The 23,392-nt window shown below is 34.5% G+C and overlaps 1 long non-coding RNA gene across 1 annotated transcript in view; it reads left to right on the plus strand.

Annotated features, from left to right (window-relative positions):
* The window catches only part of LOC141373495 (uncharacterized), a 110,119-nt gene that overhangs the window by 905 nt on the left and 85,822 nt on the right, over nucleotides 1-23,392 (plus strand). Inside the window, exon 2 of the long non-coding RNA XR_012379556.1 lies at nucleotides 3,461-3,577. This is a non-coding gene — a long non-coding RNA (uncharacterized lncRNA). The remainder of the gene's footprint in view (nucleotides 1-3,460; nucleotides 3,578-23,392) is intronic.

The raw sequence follows: 23,392 nt of genomic DNA on the forward strand, positions 1-23,392 counted from the left end.
CTACATCAAAAACTAATGATGTAATGTATAGTGATTAACATAATAAAATATTTTTTTTTTTTTAAAAAGGGAGTGGGAACAAGAAAGTTATACTACAGAAAAGAAAAGAAAACCAGTTCCTTTCCTTTAGGGGATGGCTGATTAGTGCTGATCAGGTGACTCCTGATTACTGCCTGAAGATTCCATTTCCTGGGACCCCCGAAACTGTCACTAAGTCTCAGTTTGGAGATGACGTGGGCATTAGCATGCACAGTTTAACACCATGTTCATTTTGGGCCTGTTGTCTTGTTCTTAACAAGCATTTTTAATTCTTTTATTATCTCTGACATGTACCAGACAGACCAAAATTCTGTGAAAGTGCCTATTTCTTCAACCCTGGATATTGCTGATCTTTATCATTTCCAGTCCTCCAATGGAAATGAGTGAGAATGATACTGCATTGTTGGCTTTGTTTGAAGTGCTCATATCAGTGATAAAATTTAGCATTTTTTCGTGTTTATTAACCATTCATTTTTCTTTTGAATAGCCTATTCACACCATTTTCCCACTGAGTTGAGTTTTTTACAAAAAATTTGCCAGACGTTTTTAATTACTATATAAATCAATATCTATCATAGATCTTATTTGTTTTTGTGGGTTTTTCCTTGGCTTTTATGCTTTCTTTTTTTAAGATTCTATTCATTTATTTGAGAGAGAGACAGAGACAGAGATAATGAGAGAGAGCTCGAGTGGGGAAGAGAGGGAGAAGCAACTCCTCACTGAGCAGGGAGCTGGATGCAGGCTGGATTCCAGGACCCTGAGATGCTGACCTGAGCCCAAGGCAGATGCTTAACAGACTTAGCCACCCAGGCATGCTCTGGCTTTTATGCTTTTTAATGGAACTTTTCATAATGGAGAATTTTTCAATTTTCATGTAGTAAATTTTGTCCATATTTAACTTTATGCTTTCTGGGCTTAGAAAAAATTTACATACCAGTGTGTATTTCAGTCGCTCCTGATGTGTGTTTTCATTGATATATTTAATCTATTTGGATTTTTGTGTGTGTGTGTAGAAATGAGGGCAAGGCCTAATTTTTCCTTTATAAATCATAAGATATTGTTTTTATACCACTTGAAATGCTTCTTTTATGTGTGTCTTTAAACTCCCATGTACCTAAATATGTTTCTGCATCATATATATAAATATAGTTTTATTAATCTATGATAAACATGAACTAGATACCTAAAATATTAGCAAATCAAATTCAATATTTTACTAAAAGCAAAGTATCAAGATCAAGCTGGGTTTACACCATAAATGCAAGGATGTACAGTGTTTTCTCTTTGCTCTGTTTGCTTATTTCTTTCTTCATTTCTGTTTCTGTTTACTAGATTAATTTTTTTCATTCTGTTTTTTTCTTTGATTGTTTTATAGAGTCGCATTTTCTGTTACTGTTAGTGACAATACTTAGGTTTTAAAAACCTTATTTGTACATATTTTCTTAACTTTGAGAAGTAATAACTATCTACAATTACCTCTTGAATAAGGCAGACATTTAGCATATTGAATTTCTCCTCTTTTCCCCAACTAGCTGAAAACTATATTTCCCAACCTTGCTCGCAGCTAGACTTGGGCATGCAGCTAAGTTCTGGGGTTCTGGCTGGTGGGTTGGGAGTGGAAGCCTCCAGGGGCAACTTTTTGACACCTTCTTTAAAAACATGCCACTCCATCTTTGGCACTTCTCTTTGTCCTGTCCTCCATCCTCCTGCCTGCAATGTGGGTATTAAGGTCAAGATTCTGAACTGGATGAGAGCATGGGTCCCTGAAGAGCCAATCTGTGGATGGCCTCCCTGCAGACTTTTATATGACCAATAAAAAGTTCACTTTTTTTTAAACTTACTTTTTTTAAAGTCGCAATTATTTTTGTTGTCTTCCTTGCAATTAAGATCGATCCTAAGCAGTACAGACTTCCTGAATAGATACTATCTTTATCTTTCTTTCATGTTCAATATAGTTTCATCCTTTTTACCACATTCTATAAGAATCACACGAGTGGTAGGGAAAATGAGGTGATATACATCAAAGTGTATAAATTTCCAACTGTAAGAAGAGTAAGTTCTGAGGACCTAATGTACAGCATGGTGACTATAGTCAGTAATATAGTATGGTGCACTTGGAAGTTGCTAAGAGTAAATAAGTATTCTAACCAAACAAAAAGGAGTTAACTGTGTGAAGTGTTGGATGTGTTAATTATCCCAATCTTGACAATCATTCTACGATGTATATCAAATCATCGTATTGTGCACTTTAAATATATACAATTACATTTTTCAATTACTACTTAATAAAGTTAAAAAAATTAATTGGATCAATCTTCCAATTCATGAATTTAGTTCCAGCTGTATCCTTTCTCTTATCTTACCCCCCCAGTATTTACTTTTAGTTTAGTTATGTTTCTTAATTCCCAAGACTTCAAATTCACTTTTCCATTGAAGCCTGTCATTCTATTCTCTCCTAGAGTAAACTAATAAGTATTTTTAAGTCCTCTTTTTCTCCTATATTAATTTTTGTCTGTGTGATCATTTATAATTTTCTTGAATTAATTTCTGGGCTTAGAAAAAATTTACATGACTGTGTATTTCAATCGCTCCTGATGTGTGTTTTCATTGATATATTTAATCTGTTTGGATTTGTGTGTGTGTGTGTGTGTGTGTATAGATTGGGTTTCCTTACATGCCTGGGATCTTGTTGAATGTTCATATTTTTAGATTAGCCTCTGGGAAACACTGAACAAAACCCATACAGGGAAAAAAAACAGTTCTGATTTAGGAGTCCTATCTCTAGCGGTTATAAAGTGGAGCGAAAGGCAGGACTTGGGGTGGGTTAGCGTTTTGTAAGTGCATGAGAATATTTTGTCTATTCAGAAAGGTGGAGGTCAAGGTGGGGGGTGGGGGGGGACTCACATTCTTCATGGCAGGCAGAAGTTATCTGGACCCTTCTCCATACCTCAGTCTCCATAACTCTTGTAATCTCTTGTGAGACAGCCTAAATTAGAATTCCTTATTCTGGGGCACCTGGGTGGCTCAATTGGTTAGGCGTCCGACTCTTGGTTTTGGCTCAGGTTGTGATCTCAGAGTCCTGGGATTGAGCCCATGTCAGGCACCTCACTCAGCACAGAGTCTGCTTGAGATTCTCTCTCCTTCTCTCTCTGCCCCTCCCACTCATGCTCTCACTCTCTCTAAAATAAATAAATAATTTTTTTAAAGAATTCCTTATTCATATCTTACCCCTCCAACTCTGTCCTGAGGCCAAAATTAGGAAAGAGTGGAAAAGAGTAATGAATAGGCATTTGTCAGTTTTCCCCCATCCAGCATCTGAAGCCTTTTCCATGTTAGGAGAGTTTTCTATTGTATGAGTCTTACTGAAGCAAAGAATGCCTCCGTTTATGAAAACTGAAACTCCAGTGATTCTCTTTTCTAGTTATCTGACCTAGACTCTGCCAATCAAAATACATCTGTGCCAGATTTGAAGAGCTGAAAGGGAAGATCTATGCCCACGCCTACAAAATTCATGTCCTTGAACAGAAGTGGCTCGATGGTAAGTTATTGTAATGCTGCCTGAATGAGGTTACAGAAATTTCATAGTAAGGCCACTTCTGTGGCTTGGATATGGTTGTTGCTCCTGGCGGCCCAGCCTCCAGCCTGGTTCTCCAGCCTTCTTGCAATTTGATGAGCCACCCGAATCCTTATCTCCTTCATTCAGAGTAGTATATTTTGCTCACACTTAAGAACCTGATTAATACAATTGGCAAAACTATTTCACAGCCCTGTTATTAATTACCAACTGGACCTCACATAGCCTTCCTTCTTTAAAACTTACCACCTATAGGAAAAGGTGGTTTTTTGAGCACTTCTCTTTGCCTGGGGTGCACTTTTCAGCAATCTTGCATTCCATTGTCAACCTAATATTACGTGTTCCATTTTTTTTTTAAATGTGTTTTCAGTCACTCTTCCCAGGTTGCTAAATTCCTATGCATCTCATTTTCTTTTATGTATGTTTCATGAGATGTGGGATGGTAGGAAAAGTAAATCCTACACTTAGGAACCGTAGTGAACTGAATTAACTTTTATTTTCCACATTTTCTTCCTGATCCATTTTTAAAATAATAATTGCTATATAAGTATACTTAAAAATTTATATATGTACATATATGTATATGTGTGTGTGTGTGGGTATATGTGTATGTGATCTATAGATCGCTTAAAGAATTTCTAACTGAATGATGATGTTAGGAAACAAGTGGAGACCTTGGTATCACATCATATCGCACCGATATGCCGTTCTTTACCATTGTGATCAATGTAGTCATGTTGCTTTCAAGCTGCATTCATTGTCCATCAGCAAAGTAAACATTCCGTTCTAATTTCCACCACATAGCTCCTCATCTGCTTTCAACTGAGATCATTTACAGTGTGTACAGTGTGTTTATTCTCTTTTGTGTTTTGTTTGCCTAAATACCTGTTTGAGATGGAATCATGAAGATTATGATGGTGTCTGTTTACTGTGGTGAATATGATATTTCCTGATTTTCAGGCCTCCGATGAAATCATTACCTAGCTTTATTCAGTGTAGTGGTCCATTTATATTTTGAAATCATATGCTGCCAAAAAGCTTCAATAAAATAAACGTTTTGTTAACTAGACTGTACTTTGAATGTAGCTAGGTCCATTGTAAGTGGATGTACTTAAAGCTACTAAAAGGAATCTATACATTTGAATACAAAATTGTCAGCACATCGCATACGTTTGAATACAAAATTGTCAGCACATTGCAGATGCCCAATCATAATCTTGTGTGATTGACGTTCTTTCTTTCCAGCCCTACCCCCACCAAAAAAAAAAAAAAATCCCTCTAATTTATCTGTTTCTTAAAATTGTCAGTGCCTGGGTCCTCTTAAGATAGGGCACACCTGTGTATGTCTCTAGCCACTGAATTTTCCAGTTGCCTCAACATTACATTCCCCAATACTGCCTTGAAGGCTTTCTCTGTTTCTATTTCCTTTACCTTTGCTGGTTTTCTTCTGGTGAACTAACATTTTTCAGGAACTCTTTTTTCAATTTACTTTAAACTTCTGACTACTCTCTGAGTTTTCCTGCTTCTCTTTAAACTTGAGTCAAGCTGTCAACACCACTTATTGAATGCCTGCTGTGAAGAGATACAAAAGGAATCAAGGCAACATTATCTTTCCTGGAAGACTGTAAAATCTACTTGGTGAGACAGAACATATATTTCCATTGAAAGCATCTAAAACACTCCAAAATGGCCTGAAATAAGCATATATTAATTTAGCAGAACACCTATATGTATTCTAAAAGAATGCAGTTTTATTTAGTACTATGCAAGATTGATTAAGAAATCTCTTCTAGATCTGAGTTTTGAGTTTCAAGCCTATGAGACATCATGCCTCCTTTTATAACAAATATTTTATGATAACTTTTTACTGTCTCAAAATGAAATTAATAGATGATAAAATCTAACAATATACATATTTCAAAGAAATTAATATAATGCCTAATCTGCAACATAAAGGAGAATAAAGTAAAAATAATTTATAGTCAAATAATATATATTTCAAAATATAACTCATCAGCACATGTATGCTTAGAAAACAAAATGTTGTAGAGTCAAATGCTGGTCCTGTATGTGACAACTGCAAATGTGTTGATAACTCGAAAATCAGGAGGCATGGCTGCCAGAAGGGTGGATTTCCAGAGTGGTGACTGACTCTTGGTCAAGTTCCAAAGGAAAACAAATCTTCCCTTAGCTTATATGTGGGTTACACTCATGAAAAAATCATTGTGTATTAGAACCGTATAAAACCATTTTGTTTCCTATTTGGAAAAGGGTTAAAATCTGGTCTCAAATAATTAGAAGCAGACTTCTCATTTATATGAAGAACCAGTGGCTATTCAAATATGGTGAAAATTTGGAACAGTTCTTTGTTGTGCAAGATTGTCCTCACACTGACAGATGTCTAATATCTTCCTGCTCACCACCCTGTCCAGTCATGTGACAACTGCATGTGTCTCCACATATTTGCCAAAGCATCTTCTGGGTATGGCACTACCTCCATTGAGAATAACTGGAAGTGGAAGAGAAGGTAGATCTTCAGTGAGAAATGGGCCAACCATTTCAGCACCTTCTTTCCATCCCTTGGTTCTTAAGCCTTGTTCATGTCAAAACCACATGGAGAAACTTCTGATTTAACTAGTTAATACACTTAACACATACTTACATAGTGCTTTCTATACCTGAAATTGTTATAAACACTCTACCTATGTTGCCTCATTTAATCCACTTAATAACCCTTTAAGGTAGACACTATTAGTACAAATTACAGATTGAGAAACTCAGATATTGAGAGGTTAAGTGATTTGTGCAGGTCACACAGCTAATAAATATAGAAGCTAAGATTCAAATATACGTATTTTGGTTTCAGAGTAATGGTAAGTAATATATTATTCAGTGGACCTATAGATCCCATCCTCAATGGTTTTGATTCAGTAAATCTGGTGTAAGGACAGAGAAATCTGTATGTATTTGAATAAGACTTTCACATATAGTGAGAAAGGCACTGACTGGTATTTGGAAACCACAGTACTATAGCACAGCTCAATTGGGAGTGACAGGAAGGAGACATATTATTAGAGTCAAATCTTTGTGTTAGAGTATAATGAGAAAGCAAGAAAAACCGTGAGTGGGGGACTATCCATGCAAAACCTTAGAGGCCAGGCTAATACACATCACTTTTGTAAAATGGTCAGTAGGGAGCTATGTATTGTTCAATAGAATGAAATCTATTGAAAGCACAGCATCAGAGGAGGAGCATAAACATAAAAATGTTATAAGCATAACATTCAGCAAACACATAAAGATAATAAATCTGCAGTTGGAGAAGGTACAAGGTTGTATGCATGATGTGAAAAACAATAGTTTCATCTAACTAGCTATTGAATAGCTTTTAGTTGTGAGGCTTACAAACCAATTAGATAATTGTGGGATCATTGATAGAAGGCACTGGGATTTAGAAAGTACCTTTCAGAGCATTAAGTCTGGAGACCACAAACCCAAACACCTCTAGGATCAGGCAGATAATGAAAGAGAATACTTCTAAGACAATGGGGAAGAGTAGGGAGGATGTTAAACTCGAATGTGCATAGAGGGCAGCAGTTACTACTGGTATAACTATATTAGCAGATACTCTGACTTTTTTAAAGAGAGGCCAGACATTCAGATTTTTAATCAAGTAATCCACATTTTACCATGTTATGCTCAAATATATTTTAGAAGTTTTATCAAGTAATTTGTTGAAATCTGGCTATATTTTATTTTTTCACTTCTCCTAGTTTTTATAATGTCTCAAAAATGACTGATAGTGACTATAAAAAAATATAGGGACTTTAAAGTGTTGCTGGACGCCCTTTTACTAATTCCTCCCCTATGACAGTTTGCAATTACAAAACAAAACAAAATACTGGCTGTTTCACTTACAGTGATCCTTGCACTCATAATGACTGGTAGTTATAAATTACACATTCTAGGAGTCATGAAAGATTAAGCCCAGTCCCATATCTTCCACTTATTAGGTACACTACCTTCACCAATTCACTTAAACTTCTGTGCCTACCCTGTAAACTGGATATTACAATTCCCAATCGTATTTCTCACTGGGTTGCTATAAAAATCAAATGTACATCAAACATATTGAATGCTTCAAAAATGCCATACAGTGGATTGAAAATTAGGGGAATACAGTCAGTTAGTGATTGGTTTTCTAACCTTGAATTGAGATTGATCCAGAGCTGATAGAAATGTAACGTGAACCACATTTTTAACTAAATATTCTAGAGTCTGCCTTGAAAAAGGAACAGGTAAAATTAATTTTAATATAATTTATTTAATTCAGTATATACAAAATATTACCATGTCAACATACAATCAATATAAAAATAATCATTGAGATATTTTACATATACTTTTATGCCAGATCATTGATATATGATGTGTATTTTATACTTACAGCATGTTTCAGTTTGTGTTAGTCACATGTCAAGTGCTTGATAGTCACAAGTGGTAGTGGCTACCATATTGGATAGCACAGATCAAGATAATGACTAAGGTCCCCTTCAACTCTTAACTTTGATACATGTATCATTATATATCTCATCATGCCTTAGTCTTTTTAAATGGCTAAAGCTTAAATCTACTTCATGGTGAATTAAATAAGGTCCTTAGCATTTTTTTAATTAGGAATTGAAATGATCTAGCAAAATTATTCTTTTCTAATTCCATAGTAAGGAGAAGATACCAAGAATTAAAGTACATAAACAATGTCTTTTGATATACTTAAAACTAACATAGTCAAATTTTTATTCAACAGAAAACTTATTCAGCATTTTCATTGTTTAGAAGGGACATATACAATTTCACTCATGTAAGCTGCTTGCTATATTTGTTGTCAAGTCAACTGAATGCCAGACCTATAATTGAATTTTGAAATCATCAATCTGCTCTAGGAGATATCCACCACAACACTGGTGTAAAGAATTTGTGTAGTGCAGATAAATCTATCAATATGATGATGAAGAAAAAAGATGCATGGGAAATCTTCCCATTTTTGTTCAGGTACACTGAAATATTGTCTTCCTTTTTGAACATCTTGTGGGAATTTCTTAGAGGACACAGTGGACTCTCATCAGATTCTTTAGAACAGAACCTTAACTCTAAGTGCAGGCAGTGACTTAGTTATTAATTCAACACTTCAGCTTTCAGCCTGAAAAGTAAGATGGAACTTTCTAATGCCTGGAAGGAATGATACCAGAGATTTCCCTTTGGTCTCCTTTAGGGGAAATTCTTAAACCTACAAACATTATATTTGTGTTATTAACAGTGCTCTAAATTCAACTTGTCATGTGTAGAATGCTGCAGGACTACAGCATTGCACTAATCCAGAGAGCACCATTTACATTTTATTGTATGGAGTCCATGGCCAAAAGGGATATAGCTGAGTGTTTGCAACTTGGCAACCTTAATGGACTATATTTCTTCCAAAAACATCTAAACATGTCTTAAGATTAATCAATGCAAGTTATTCAGTTTAACCATCACTTATACATATTTCCTTCCTGTAAATCTCCATGTACACATATATAACCATTTCTTTGCATTTCCTATTTTTCCATCTGAGAGCCCTCTTTCATTATGTAGCAAAAAGCTCCCACTCATTATCCTCTACAGCTGATTAAAATGACAATGAAACATCTTTCTTTTCCCTGCAGATGCTGTTTCAAATATAAATATCAGAAAAAAAATAGCTGGAGGTAAATTATCCATAAAATGACACTTCCTAGCTAATCACATATTTACAAATTTTATACTGTTTCTATTACAAATAAATGAAGCAATCTTGTAGAAATTATTTTGTGTATTCTACCAAAGAAAACATAAACTTCACTTTAATTATCACTATTATTAGCATTACTAAAATCAGAATATCACTTAATTTTATAAATTATGTATGTTTTCTTTGTATATGTACCATAAAATATGATTCAAGTGGAGTGTGTGTGTGTGTGTGTGTGTGTGTGTGTGTGTGTGTGTGTGTTTGGGGTGTAGCCTACCATTAGTCTAAAAAAACCATAATTAATTCAAAGTTGAAAATCTTGCCCAAAGTTGTGCAAGGAAACAATAGCAAAGTTAAGGATCTAGATTACATCTAAAATTTACATTAAGAAAGCCTCACTTCTTAGAATGTGAAAATTCTTTAATAAAAGCCATACATGAGTACAAGAAAGCAAGGAAGAAGACAGAACAAAAAAGAAAAGAGATGATATTCAAGCAAGAAATTTCAGGGTGGTGTTTAGATTTAGTATTTTCTGTCAAGCTTTATCCTTAAATATTTTTGCTCCTTAAGAGAAAGAACTAGGCAGCATGTGCACATCCAAGCCCTTGACTTCTTTTCACAGTGTTGGTTTTGTACTAGTGATAATGATACATGCCCACTGCATAAAGAGAATTAAGAGACTTACAACAGTAAAAAAAGTGCAAAGTGTCTGGGAGGATATTTGAAAAATAAATGATGCTCCAAGCAAACTAGAATAGAGGGAATTTGCTCAACTTAATAAAGAACATCTACAAATACCTACAGCTAACCTCATACTTAATGGTGAGAAAATTTAAGCTTTACTGCTAGTATCAGGAACAAGGCAAAGATGTCCCTTCTCATGACTTTTTCAACATCATACTGGAAGTCCTACCCAATGCAATAAGACAAGGAAAGGAAATAAAAGGTATACATATTGGGAAAGAAGAAATAAAATTTTTTTTGTAAATGACATTATCACCTAAGTAGAAAATCCAAAATAGGCAAAAAAATTATTGTAACTCATAGAAGCTTTGTAGAAGCTTGCAAAATACAAGACTAATATACAAAAGTCACTCACCTTCCTGTATGCCAGCAGTGAACAAGTGGAATTTGAAATTAAAAACACATTAGCATTTATATTAGCACCCAAACAAATAAAATACATAAGTCTAAATCTAACAAAAGATGTATAATAGCTATATGAGGAAAATTATAACTTTAAAAAAAAAGATTTTATTTATTTGAGAGAGAGGGCACAAGCAGGGGTGAGGGGCAGAGGGAGAGGGAGAAGCAGACTCAGGGCTCGATACCAGGATCAAGAGATCATGACCTGAGCTGAAGGCAGACCTTAACTGACTAAGCCACCCAGGTGCCCCAAAAGTTATAACTTTCTAATGAAAGAAATAAAAGAGTAAATAAATGGAGAGATATTCCATATTCATGAATAGGAAGGTTCAGTATTGTCAAGATGTTAGTTCTTCCAAACGTGATATAGATTTAATGCAATCTGAATCAAAATCCCAGCAACTTATTTTGTGGATATTGATGAATTGATTCTAAGTTTATTTGGAGAAGCAAAAGACCCAGAATAGCCAACACAATATTGAAGAGGAAGAATAACTTCAGAGGACTTACACTACCCAACTTCAAGACTTACTGTAAAGCTGGTAATCCAGATGGTCGGTATTGGTGAAAGAATAGATGAACAGATCAATGGAACAGAAGAGAGAACCCAGAAATGCACCCACATAAATATAGTCAATTGATCTTTGACAAAAGATCAAAAGCAATACATTAGAGCAAAGATAGTCTTTTCGACAAATTGTGCTAGAAAAACTAGACATCCACATGTAAAAAAAAAAGCTAATCTAGAGACTGTATACCATTCACAAAAATAAACTCAAAATGGATCACAGACCTAAATGTAAAGTGAAACACTGTAACATTTCTAGACAGTAACATAGGAGAAAACCTATATAACCCTGAGTATAATGGTTATTTTTTAGATATGATATAGTACACAATCCATAAAAGAAATAATTGATAAGGTAGACTTCATTAAAATCTAAAACTTCTGCTCTGAGAAAGGCAATATCAAAAGAATGAAAAGATAAAGCACTTGGAGAAAATATTTTCAAGAGACACATCTAATAAAGGACTGTTATCCATATGTACAAAGAATTCTCAATAACAAGAATGTGAACAACAACCTGATTTAAAAATGGGCAAAAGTCCTAAACAGACATTTGGCCAAAGAAGATATACAGATGGCAAGTTAGAATATGAGGAGACATTTAACATCACATGTCATCAGGAAAGCGCAAATTAAAACAGTAATGAGGTACCACAACACACCTTTTAGAATGACCAAAATCCCAAACACTGACCACACCAAATGCTGGCAAGGATGTGAAGCAACAGGAACTTCATTCATTGCTCTTGAAAATGCAAAGTGGTACAGCCATTTGGAAGACAGTATCTTACAAAACTATACATAGTCTTATCATACAATCCAGCAGCTGTGCTCCTTGATATTAAACCAAGTGAATTGAAAACATGTCCACACAAAAACCTGAACACGGATGTTAATAGCAGAATTATTCATAACAGCCAAAACTTGAAAGCAGCCAATATGTCCTTGATAGGTGAGTGGATAAACTGTGGTACATCCAGACAGTGGAATATTATTATTATTCAGCACTAAAAAGAAATAAGATATCAAGCCATGAAATAATATGTGACAAAGACTCCTTTCTTAATGTCTTGGCTATTGTGAATAATGCTGTAATGAACCTGGGGGAGCAGATCTCCCTTTAGGATAGTGATTTTATTTCCTTCAGATATATGCCCATAAAACAGGAATGCTGGATCATATGGTAGTTCTATTTTTAATTTCTTGAGGAACATCCATACTGATTTCCACAGTGATTGTACCCATTTATATCCCCAACAACAGAGCAAAAGTGTTCCCTTGTCTCTACATCCTCTTGAACATTGGTTATCTCTTGTCTTTTTTATAACAGCCATTCTAAAAGGCGCGCAGTGATAGCTCATGGTGGCTTTGATTTGCAATTTCCTTAATGGTTAGTGATAATGAACATCTTTTCATGTACTTGTTGCCCCCCCCCCATTTGTATGTCTTCTTTGGAAAAGTGTCTACTCAATTCTTCTGCCAGCTTTTAAATCAGATTGTTTGTGGTTTTTTGATTTTGAGTTGTTGAGTTCCATATATACTTTGGATAGTAACCCCTCATCAGATATATAGTTTCCAAATATGTTCTCCCACTTAGTAGCTTACTTTTCCATTTTGTTGACATTTCTTTTACTGTGCAGAATTTTTTTAGTTTGACGTAGTCCCACTTACTCATTTTTGCTTTTCTTGCTTTGCTTTGGGTGCCATATCCAGAAATGTGAAGGAATATTTTCCCTATATTTTCTTCTAGGAGTTTTATAGTTTTATATTTAAGACTTGTATATTAAGTCTTTAATCCCATTTTGAGTTAATTTTTGTGAGTGCTGTAAGAAATGGGCCCAATTTTATTCTTTTGCATGTGAATATCCAGTTTTCCCAACACCATTTGTTGAAGAGGCTATCCTCCCCCCTCAACCACCAACCTTTGTCAGATTAGTTGACAGTGTATGTGTAGGTTTATTTCTACGCTCTTAATCCTGTTCCATTGATCTATGTCTCTGTTTTTATGCTAGTACCATGCTGTTATGATTACTATAGCTTTGTAATATAGTTTGAAATTAGTGTGATACCTTCAGCTTTGCTCTTTCTCAAGATTGCTTTCGCTACTGGGGCCTTTAGTAGTTCCATTGGCATTTTATGATTGTTGTTTTTTCCTATTTCAATGAAAAATGTCATTGGAATTTTGATCAAGATTGCATTGAATGTATAGATTACTTTGGGTAGAATGGACATTTTAACAATGTGAATTTGCTCCATCCATGGACATAGAATATCTTTCCATTTATTTATGTCTTCTTCAGTTTTTTTCTTCGGTGTTTTATAGTTTTCAGTGTATAGATCCTTCACCTCCTTGGTTAAATTTATTCCAAAATATTTTATTGTTTTTTGGTGCTATTGTAAATGGGATGGTTTTCTTTATTTCTCTTTCAGATAGTGTGTTGTTAATGTGTAGAAATGCAATGGATTTTGTATGTTTATTTTATGGCCTTACTTTACCAAATTCATTAATCATTTTTAACAGTTTTTTGGTGGATTCTTTAGGGTTTCCTATATATATGTGTGTGTGTGTGTATATATATATGCACATATATATATATATATATAAATGATCATGTCATCTGCAGAGATCGTTTTCTGATTTGGAAACCTTTTCTTGCCTAATTGCTCGGGCTATGACTTAACAATACCATATTGAATAGTTGTGAGAGTAGACACCCTTGTCTTGTTCCTGATTTTAGAGGAAAAGTTTAAACCTTTTGTCATTGAGTGTAATACTGGCTGTAAGTTTTTCATACATGGCCTTTATTATTTTGAATTATGTTCCTGTTATATCCATTTTTGAGAGCTTTTATTATGAAATGGTGTTGAATTTTGTCAAACACTTTTTCTGTATCTCTTGAGAGGATCATACCATTTTTATCATTTGTTTTATTGATGTGGTGTATCATGTTTATTTATTTGCATATGTTGAACCCTTCTTGCATTCCAGGAATAAATCCCCCTTCATCATGTTGTATGTTTCTTTTAATATGAATAAAGTTAATTTGCTGATATTTTAAAAGAATTTTTGCATCCAAATTTACAGGATTTGACCTGTAATTTCTTTTTTTGGTGCGTCCTTATCTGGCTTTGATTTCAGGGTAATGCTTAACTCATAAAATGGGTTTGGAAGTGTTCCCTCCTCTTCGATTTCTTGGAAGAACTTGAGAACAATTAACATTATTTCTTTATATGTTTGGTAGAAGTCACCAGTGAAACTACCTGGTCCTTGGCTTTTCTTTGTTAGGAGGCTCTTGATTATTGATGCAGTCTCCTTACTTGGAATTTGTCTGTCAGATTTTCTATTCATGATTCAGGTTATATGTTTCTAGAAATTTATCCATTTCCTCTAGATTATCCAATGTGTTGGCATATAGTTGTTCATAATGGCCTCAGGGGATCCTTTACGTTTCTGTGGTATTGTAATGTCTCTTCTTTCATGTATATTTTGTTTGAGTCCTCTCTGTTTTTCTCTGAGTTAGCCTTGCTATAAGTTTGTCACTTTTGCTTATCTCTTCAAAAAACCCAATTTTTGGAGCTCCTGGGTGGCTTAGTTCATTAAGCGGCTGCCTTTGGCTCAGGTCATGATCCCAGGATCCTGGGATCAAGCCCCACATTGGGCTCCCTGCTCAGCGGGGAGCCTGCTTCCCCCTCTGCCTGCAGCTACCCCTGCTTGTGCTCTCTCTCTCTCTCTCTCTGATTCTGTCAAATAAGTAAATAAGTAAAATCATTTAAAAAATTATTTTGTTGATTTTTTCCTATTTTTATAGTCTTTTTCATTTATTTCTACTCTGATCTGTTATTTCCTTCCTTCTGTTAACTTTGAGTTTTGTTTATTCTTGTTTTACTATTTCCTTGAAGTGTAAAGTTAGTTTATTTATTTGAGATCTTTCTTTTTCCTTAATTAAGTATTTGTTGCTATAAACTTTCCTCTTAGAACTGCTTTTGCAATATCCCATAGGTTTTGGTGTGTTGTATTTCCATTTGCATTTGTTTCAAGGTATTTTTAATTGCCATTTTGATTTCTTTGACCCCTTGGTTGTTCAGGGGTTTGTTTAATTTCCACATATTTGTGAATTTTCCAGTTTTTCTCCTGTTATTGATGTCTAATTCATAACAATTCATAACAATCTCAAAAGTTATTTGATATCATTTTAATCTTCTTAAATTTTTTATGACTTGTTTTGTGGCTGAACATATGATCTATCCTGAAACATGTTCTGTGTGAGCTTGAGAAGAATGTGTATTCTGGTGCTTTTGAATGGAATATTTTGTATTTATCTGTTAGGTCCATGTGGCCTATAGTGTTATTCAGGTATGCTGTTTCATTATTTTTTTTTAAAGATTTATTTATTTAAGTGGGAGAGGGGCAGAGGGAAAGAGAGAGAGAATCTTAAGCAGACTTGCTGAGAATAGAGCCCAATGTGGGGCTCAACCCTGAGATCATGACCTGAGCTGAAAACCAGGAGTCGGGCACTTAGCCGACTGCACCACCCAGGCAGCCCTATGCTGTGTCCTTTTTGATTTTCTTTCTGGATAATGTTAAAAATGGGATATCAAAGTCTCCCACTATTACTATATTTCTGTCTCCCTTCAATTCTGTTAATATTTGCTTTAAATACTTACTTAGGTTCTCTGATGTTGGGTGCGTATAAATTTATTGTTGTTATATCCTCTATATGAATTGAACTCTTTGTCTCTTTTGACTGACTTTACCTGAAACTGATTTTTTTTAAAGATTTTTATTTTTTATTTGACAGAGAGAGAGAGTACAAGCAGGGGGAGAGGCAGGCAGAGGGAGAGGGAAGAGAAGCCTCCCCACCCAGGCACCCCTGCCTGAAACTGATTTTAACTAAAATTTTGATTGAAAATTTATTTTAAATATAGCCACTCCTATTCTCTTTTGGTTATCATTTGCATGCAATATTTTTTTACATCCCTTTATTTTCATCCTATATGTGTTCCTAAAGATGATCTGATTCTGACATCACTAAAAGCTCCTAGTAAGCCTCTGATTATAAGATCAGCTGTTATGATGTAGAAAAAAATTGGGGCAGTAAGGAAAAAATCAGGTATATTTTCTTGCATATTTTGGGAAGCATGTGGAAAAAAGACAGTAAGATATAAAATAGTTGAGTATTCATTAAATTGCTATTTTAGATGGTTTACACTGACATATAAAAAGCCCATAATAAAGAATTTTGAAAAAGGTTTGTTCCGTTCAGGTTTCTCAGAAGCCTCATATTTGTAAGTCTCTAAATAATGGAAGCATTGCATTGTGTGTGCCATTTATTAAAAATAAATTTGAGGGGTACCTGGGTGGCTCAGTTGGTTAAGCATCTGACTTCAGCTCAGATCATGATCTCAGGGTCCCTGCATAGGGCTCTGTGCTCAGTGGGGAGTCTGCTTCTCCCTCCCCTTCTCCCTCTGCCCCTCCCCACACTTGTGTGTGCACATGCACGCACTCTCTCTAACAAATAAATAAAATCTTTAAAATTAATTAATTTGAGGATATATCCCAATCTTATAATAAAACACATAGACATAAGTTATATACATATCTCAGTTTCTACTATACCTCCTTCACCTTCTGGAGTACATGTTTCCCATTCTGGAAACAACTGGCTTATCCTATCAAGTATCCTCTTTCTGTCCTCTTAGTCAAAAGAAGTATCCCCATAAATATTCAAGTATGCTCAGACTCTCTTATAATTGAAGAGAATAAGACCAAATCCCTTGATCCAAATATTCCCCTCCAGCTACAATGATAACTTTTTTCTCTCGAGTTACCTAATTTCACTGTGTCCATTTCCTTATCTCCCAGTCACTCTTCACTCCAGTCTATTCACCATATCAGAACCACTCCCATCAAATTAACTAATGACTTTCAAATTGCTCAATCCAAAGAAATTTTTAAATCCAATGACATTTGATCTCCATGCAGCATTTGATACTGTCAAGCTTTCCTCTCTTATTCTTGCAATGATATCTCCATCTGGCTTCTAAGATAGCTCATTCTCCAAGTTTGCCTCCTATCCCTTTGGCTACTGTGGTTCAGACTTCTTTGCAAATTCGATATTCTCTAAGTGGCCTATAGATGTGAGCTCCCTAAGGTCTAGTCAATGGCTCCCAAATTTATATCTACAGCCCAAATCCCTCCTCTGAGACTAGTTACTTATATCAAGCAGCCTACTTATCTTTTACTCTTGGTTCTCTTTATAATAGTGCAAACTCAGTACTCTGAGACTAAATTTAAAATCTACAGTATAAAAGAAAATTTGCTTGTCTTTTAGTGTTCCATGTGTGACTAAATGCAACTATCATTCATCTGACTGAGCAAGTTTGGAATATAGGAGTCATCTTTGAATCCTCTCTAAACATCTCTTGTATTCATTCATTCACTCCTCTCTACACCCACTTGAAATACTCTAGTCCCACCTAACCTACCACATTAGCCTTCTTACTGATGCCCCTCTATTTACCTTCTTACTGATGCCCCTCCATTTACCTAGCCCCTGCTACCATGTCTCAGAGCTTTATACCCTGAAGCTAAAGTAAGCCTAATAATTTCAATGTGACCTGATTATGCTCCTGCTTAAAATCCTTCAGTGGTTCTCCCATAGAACCTAGAATAATAACCAGAATCATCAGTGCAGGCCCTTGTACTGGGAAGATCACCTTTCCAGTTTCATGTCATACTCTCTGCCCCTTACCTTCTGTTCTTCAGCAATTCTGGCCTTCTTTTATTTCCTGAAGCTTATCATGTAAGCACCACCAACCAAATGGCATTTTCGTGTATGATTCTCTACCTACTTTTTTGTCTCATTGTCAGGAGCCATTTGACTGGCTTCGGACAATGAAATATGAGCAGAAGAGACATTTGCGATCCTAACCATAGGTTTACAAACCATTTGCAAGCTTCTGCTGGCACTCTTGCTTTTTTCTCTCTGCCATAAGATGGGTAGGTCAAGACTAGGAATTGCTTCTTCAGTTTGGATTTTGGAATGAAAACAGAAGGGCCACATCAGTCGACCACCACAGCCACTGCAGTCTACAAATACCATCAGAAAGAAACACCTCTGCTATGAGTCAACAAGATCTAGAGATTGTTACTGCAGCCTTACCTAGTGAGAGCAAACTAATAAAATAAGCAGGACTACATTTTTGTCTGTAATCTAGAGAACTTCATCAATCTTTAGGATTGGAATTCTAAAGAAGTTAGGAGAGAATGGAAGGGCATTTGCTATGAGCAAGTATTTGTGCTGAAGACCAAAGGAAAGATGACAGTTTTTGCTTTTAAGAACTTTACATTCCATTTGGGAGAACTTTTATGACTTCACTAGACTATATATAAATGAAGACTGTTTGAAGTTTAAAAAAATGCCAGAGGACTTTAAGACTTACTCTTTCCAATGATAAACTATAAGAATATTTCATAAGAAAATTAGAATTTAATTTGAATTTTGAAGGAAGGCAGGATCACCTTTAATAGGTGAACAGCAGGGATATTCACATTTCTGCAAGTATAAATATATAGGCAAATGTACAACATTTAGGAGGGAAGCTTTGGTAAACATGCGTAGAGGACATTAAAACTGGAAATAAAAGTCGAGACAAATTGTACAGAGCCTCGAGTGCCAACCTGTAGAGCACTAAGACTGAGTTTTTCCAAATAGTGCTCACAAACACCTGGAAATGACATAAAAATATGATGATGGCAGCCCTACAATACTTCTGGACAGATGTCTGAGTAGCAGTGGTCAGATTTAAAATTTCCCATACCTTGAGCCACAACCCAGAATGGAGAAACTCAGCTCAAGATACGCTTACATGGCATGGTATTGCATGAAATCTGTGGTGTGTTTCTTCAGACAATCAGCTAATGCCCTTTCAGAATCGTAAAACTCTGCTTTTCAATGTAAACTACTATTTTATCCCCAGGTAGAAATGTAGCGATATGAAGCCATAATATACAGCATCTAGACTACATGTGACTGTATATACATATTTTAATGGAGAATTTAAGTAATACTAGGCAAAAATGTACACATTTTATGGGTTACTTTAAATTGCCCATAACTCTATAAAACAATTATTTGATTTAGTAAGCCTTTCTCTTCCTTTCACTATTTACAATTACCTTACCTTCTCTCTGGAGAATAAATTAGAAAGAAAAAAAAGAGATTATAATGCTGCAATTTTACATGAGGTTTCAAACCCAAAAGGTATTCATATTAAATGTGGCTACCATTTCTAATGCTAAATGTGTTTTGCTATATGGAATATTTAATAAGTGTTAAGACAATATTGCAATGCTAATTTAAGTTTAATACTTCTTGTTATTTTCATTTTAGGTCATAGCTTTAATATTTCATTAACATTCTAATAATATTTAATGTATTTGTATATTATAAACATTATTATAAAGACTTGAATTACTATGTATTTTAAAGCATCTCTTATTTAGAAAATTGTGAGACTGATCCTGAACTGTTAGCTTAGAAATAACTGATTTGAAGTCATTTTCTAGTTGAGAGTACTTGGAGGATGACTCAAAACCATTTTATAATCAATCAAATCTGCATCTACATATGCAGTATTAAATGAAAAGAAACAATTTTTTAGACAATTTAGGCAAAATTTAATTTAAGTTGTGTTTGTTTATTTGAATGTTTGGTTGGTTGGTTATTTTTTGTGCTAACATAACATTTAGGCTAAATTCCACCAAATGTATTAATCTATAGTCATGATTTTGCATTAGATATGTAGACACAATATTTATGCTAATTATATTGTATGTAGAACAAGAAAACTTACAAATATAATCCATCATTTTCAGAAGTCTTCTATTGTGTCTGTATTACAGTGTTAAAGAAAAAATATTTTGTTCAAATTAATACAATATTTGCAGTGGGCCAATTTCCCAGTAAATCCAGTCCACAAAAAGTTATTGAAACTATACCTTTGAAAAAGTACTACCTAGGGGCTGTAACCAGAAAGAACGTAATAACCCAGTTAAGAGGCAAAGTCTTAGCACTTCAAGCCACATTAAAACTAGGATTTTTGAGTTAAACTCATGACTGATCAAGTCATTCATGCACTTAAATCCCTGCAATGAAATTCCGTTGTTCTTGGCCCTGCCTATCTCTTTATCTTCATACCTAGCCACACTAGGGGCTGGAGAATTTATAGATTTCTAAAAATTTTCTACATACATAATCATACATCATCTCCTAATAATTGAGATTTGTATTTCTCCCTTGACAATAGTTATTCATATTATTTCTTTTGTCTTTCTGCACTGCCTTATTTTTAAGTTTAATATGTAACAAACATACAGAAAATCCAAAAAGACATACAACTTAACAAATTATTAAAATAAATGTCTCTCAAACCCCCAACAGTGTCAAGAACTAAGTCATACAACTTAACAAATTATTAAAATAAATGTCTCTCAAACCCCCAACAGTGTCAAGATGCTAGCATGGCTAGCATCTGAAAGCTCCATGTGCTCCTTCTGGATCATGTTGTCCTTACTAATTTGAGTAATAACAGTGCTACTGAATATTCTGAAATATACTCCTTTTTCCTTCCCTTATTATTTTACTAATTGTTCATCTCAAAACAATGTGTTTAATTTGTTGCCTGTTTTTGAAATTTATATAAATGGAATCAAACAGTTGGTATTCTTTTATATCTGATTTCTTTCACTCAACATTATGAAGATTTATTCATTTTTTGCATGCATATGTGTGTATTGAGGTCTAATTTTCCGAATGAATATATAGTAGTTTGTTTACCCATTCTAATGTTGATGAAAATTTAGGTATTTCCAGTTTTGAACTATGACAGACAGTCTTACTGTGAATGTCCTTGTTCATGTTTCCCAGTGTATTTATGCACACATAGTGGGATTGCCAGATAACATAATATGTATGTTTCAGCATCTTCCAGAGAGTGTCAAGCTGCTTTCCAAAAGTAGCCAAATCATTTCATATTTCCACCATCAATTTATGAGAGTTCTTGTTGTTCCACATCTTCACCAATATTTGATGTTTTCAACCTTAAAATTTTGCCAATCTGGTGGTAGTAGAGTGTTATTTAAGTCTTGTTTTTATCTTACATTTTTAGTTATTCTTTCACAATAACTATAATTTACTTAGCTACAATATTGGAAGGAAGCACAGCCTTCTATTTTCTAACAGCCAAGGAAATGATTCTCAGGTTTCACTTATAAGTATGATGACTGGTCTAAGTTTTCTGTAGATATACTTTATTAAATTAAAGAAGTTCTCTCGTCTTTCTAGTTTATGAATTTCTAGCATAACCAGATATTGAATTATAGCAAATGCTTGTTCTATATCTAATGAGATAATCATATGATTTTTCTTCTTTGTTAGGCTAATGTGGTAAATTACATCATTTCATACGTTAATGTAAAACCAACCTTGTACCCTGAAATAAATCTAACTTAATTGTGAAGTATTATTCTTTTTATCTATAGACAGATTGGTTTACTAATATTTTATTTAGGATTTTAATATCTATGTTCATTACAGAGATGGGTCTATAAGGTTTTTTTCATAAAAGTTTTAGGGTTTTTTTTTTAATTTTATTTATTTGTTAGAGAGAGGGAGAGAGGGAGAGCACAGCAAGGAGAGTGGCAGGCAGAGCAGGCAGAGGGAGAAGCAGGCTCCCTGCCAAGCAAGGAGCCTGATGCAGGACTCTATCCCAGGACCCTGGGATCATGACCTGAGCCAAAGGCAGACGCTTAATGACTAAGCCACCCAGGTGTCCCAACTTTCTAGGTTTTATAACCATGGTCATACTGTCTTCAAAATACGAGATGAGGAATTTTTGATTTTTTTGTTCTGAAAGAATTTGTGTAAGAATTGGATTTTTTTTTCTTAAAATATTCAATAGAATTTGATGGTGAGGCATTGGTGCCTGTGTGTGTGTGTGTGTGTGTGTGTGTGTGTGAAGGACATTAAATCAAGGTTTCTTTAAAAATATATGATTCTTAATATTTATTTCTCTTTTGAAATTAAGTTGCACTTTTCTCAGAATGTCTCCATTTCAACTAGATATAATATTTACTAGAATTAACTTTTTCATGAGATCTTTGTGTTTTCTTTTGAAATTTCTCTAACATTTCTAGTGATGTCCTATTTTTCAAAACTCTCTTATATGACTATTTATGTGATTAGTTGTATTATTTTATTTACTATTTCTTTCCATACATTTTGCTGAGTTTATTTTGCTATTCTTTTTCTACTTTTTTCATATATTTTAAATGTGACTCTTATGAACAACATACAGTTTAAGTGTTGTGTTTCTGAATCCAGTTCAACAATCTTTGAATTTTATATAGAGCATTTAGGGTATTCACATTTTATCTAATTACTAGTATATTTGAGCTGATACTTAACCACCTTATCATTTGGCTGCTATAGAAAATGATTGTTCTATGTTCATTTTTCTCTGTTTTATTACATTTATTTAGCATAACTGATTACTGCATCAGAGCTCAATTAGAGAAACAATACCACTAGGAAAAGTGATAATATAGATAGATAAAGATAGGTATAAAGGGCTTTAACACATGGATTTGACCTTGCACAATTCTGGGAGTTGGTTAAGCAGTCTCTGTAGAGCTGTCATTTTCACATCTGATGCTAGAGCTTGCAATCCATAGGGTAGGCTGTTGGAAAGGAAATATGGAAGTAAAGCAGAGAGCAAGAACAAGCCAGAACCTGTGACAGTTCTTGTTGTCTTTCACCTTGATGATAGAGGGCCTGCAGAAGCCAGAGAGCTTCATCATGTTACTAAATGCATACTCCCCTGACTCAGGTGTTAGAGAAGCCAAAGGAAGATTTAAAGATGGAGCAGTTTCAGGCTTGACCATTGACTCAAGTCCATGGGATAGGCCTACGGGTAAGGGAAAATATGTGTGAGCAACAAAAAGCCTGCTGCTTCACTTCCACCTTCCAAATTTCCCAAAAGAATTTCTCTTCTGGACTACCCTAACAAGAAACTTACAGGATAGGAATGGGAAATGCAGGTTAGTTTAGCCAATTTGACATATTGCAAAGCCACCACAACTGGTTTATACTCTTCCATGTTTTTGTAGTTTGGAAGTTATGCATACTTTGATTTCTACACTTTTAGTATATGTGTTCAAATGTAAATTTGCTTTTGTTTGCTTTATTTGTATTTTCCTATTCAAATAATAATAATTATTCAAGAATCAGTCTTT

The sequence above is a fragment of the Callorhinus ursinus genome, unplaced genomic scaffold (genome assembly GCF_003265705.2).
Source record: "Callorhinus ursinus isolate GAN/ISIS: 27379988/994484 unplaced genomic scaffold, GSC_fseal_2.0 scaffold10, whole genome shotgun sequence".
NCBI lineage: Eukaryota > Metazoa > Chordata > Mammalia > Carnivora > Otariidae > Callorhinus > Callorhinus ursinus.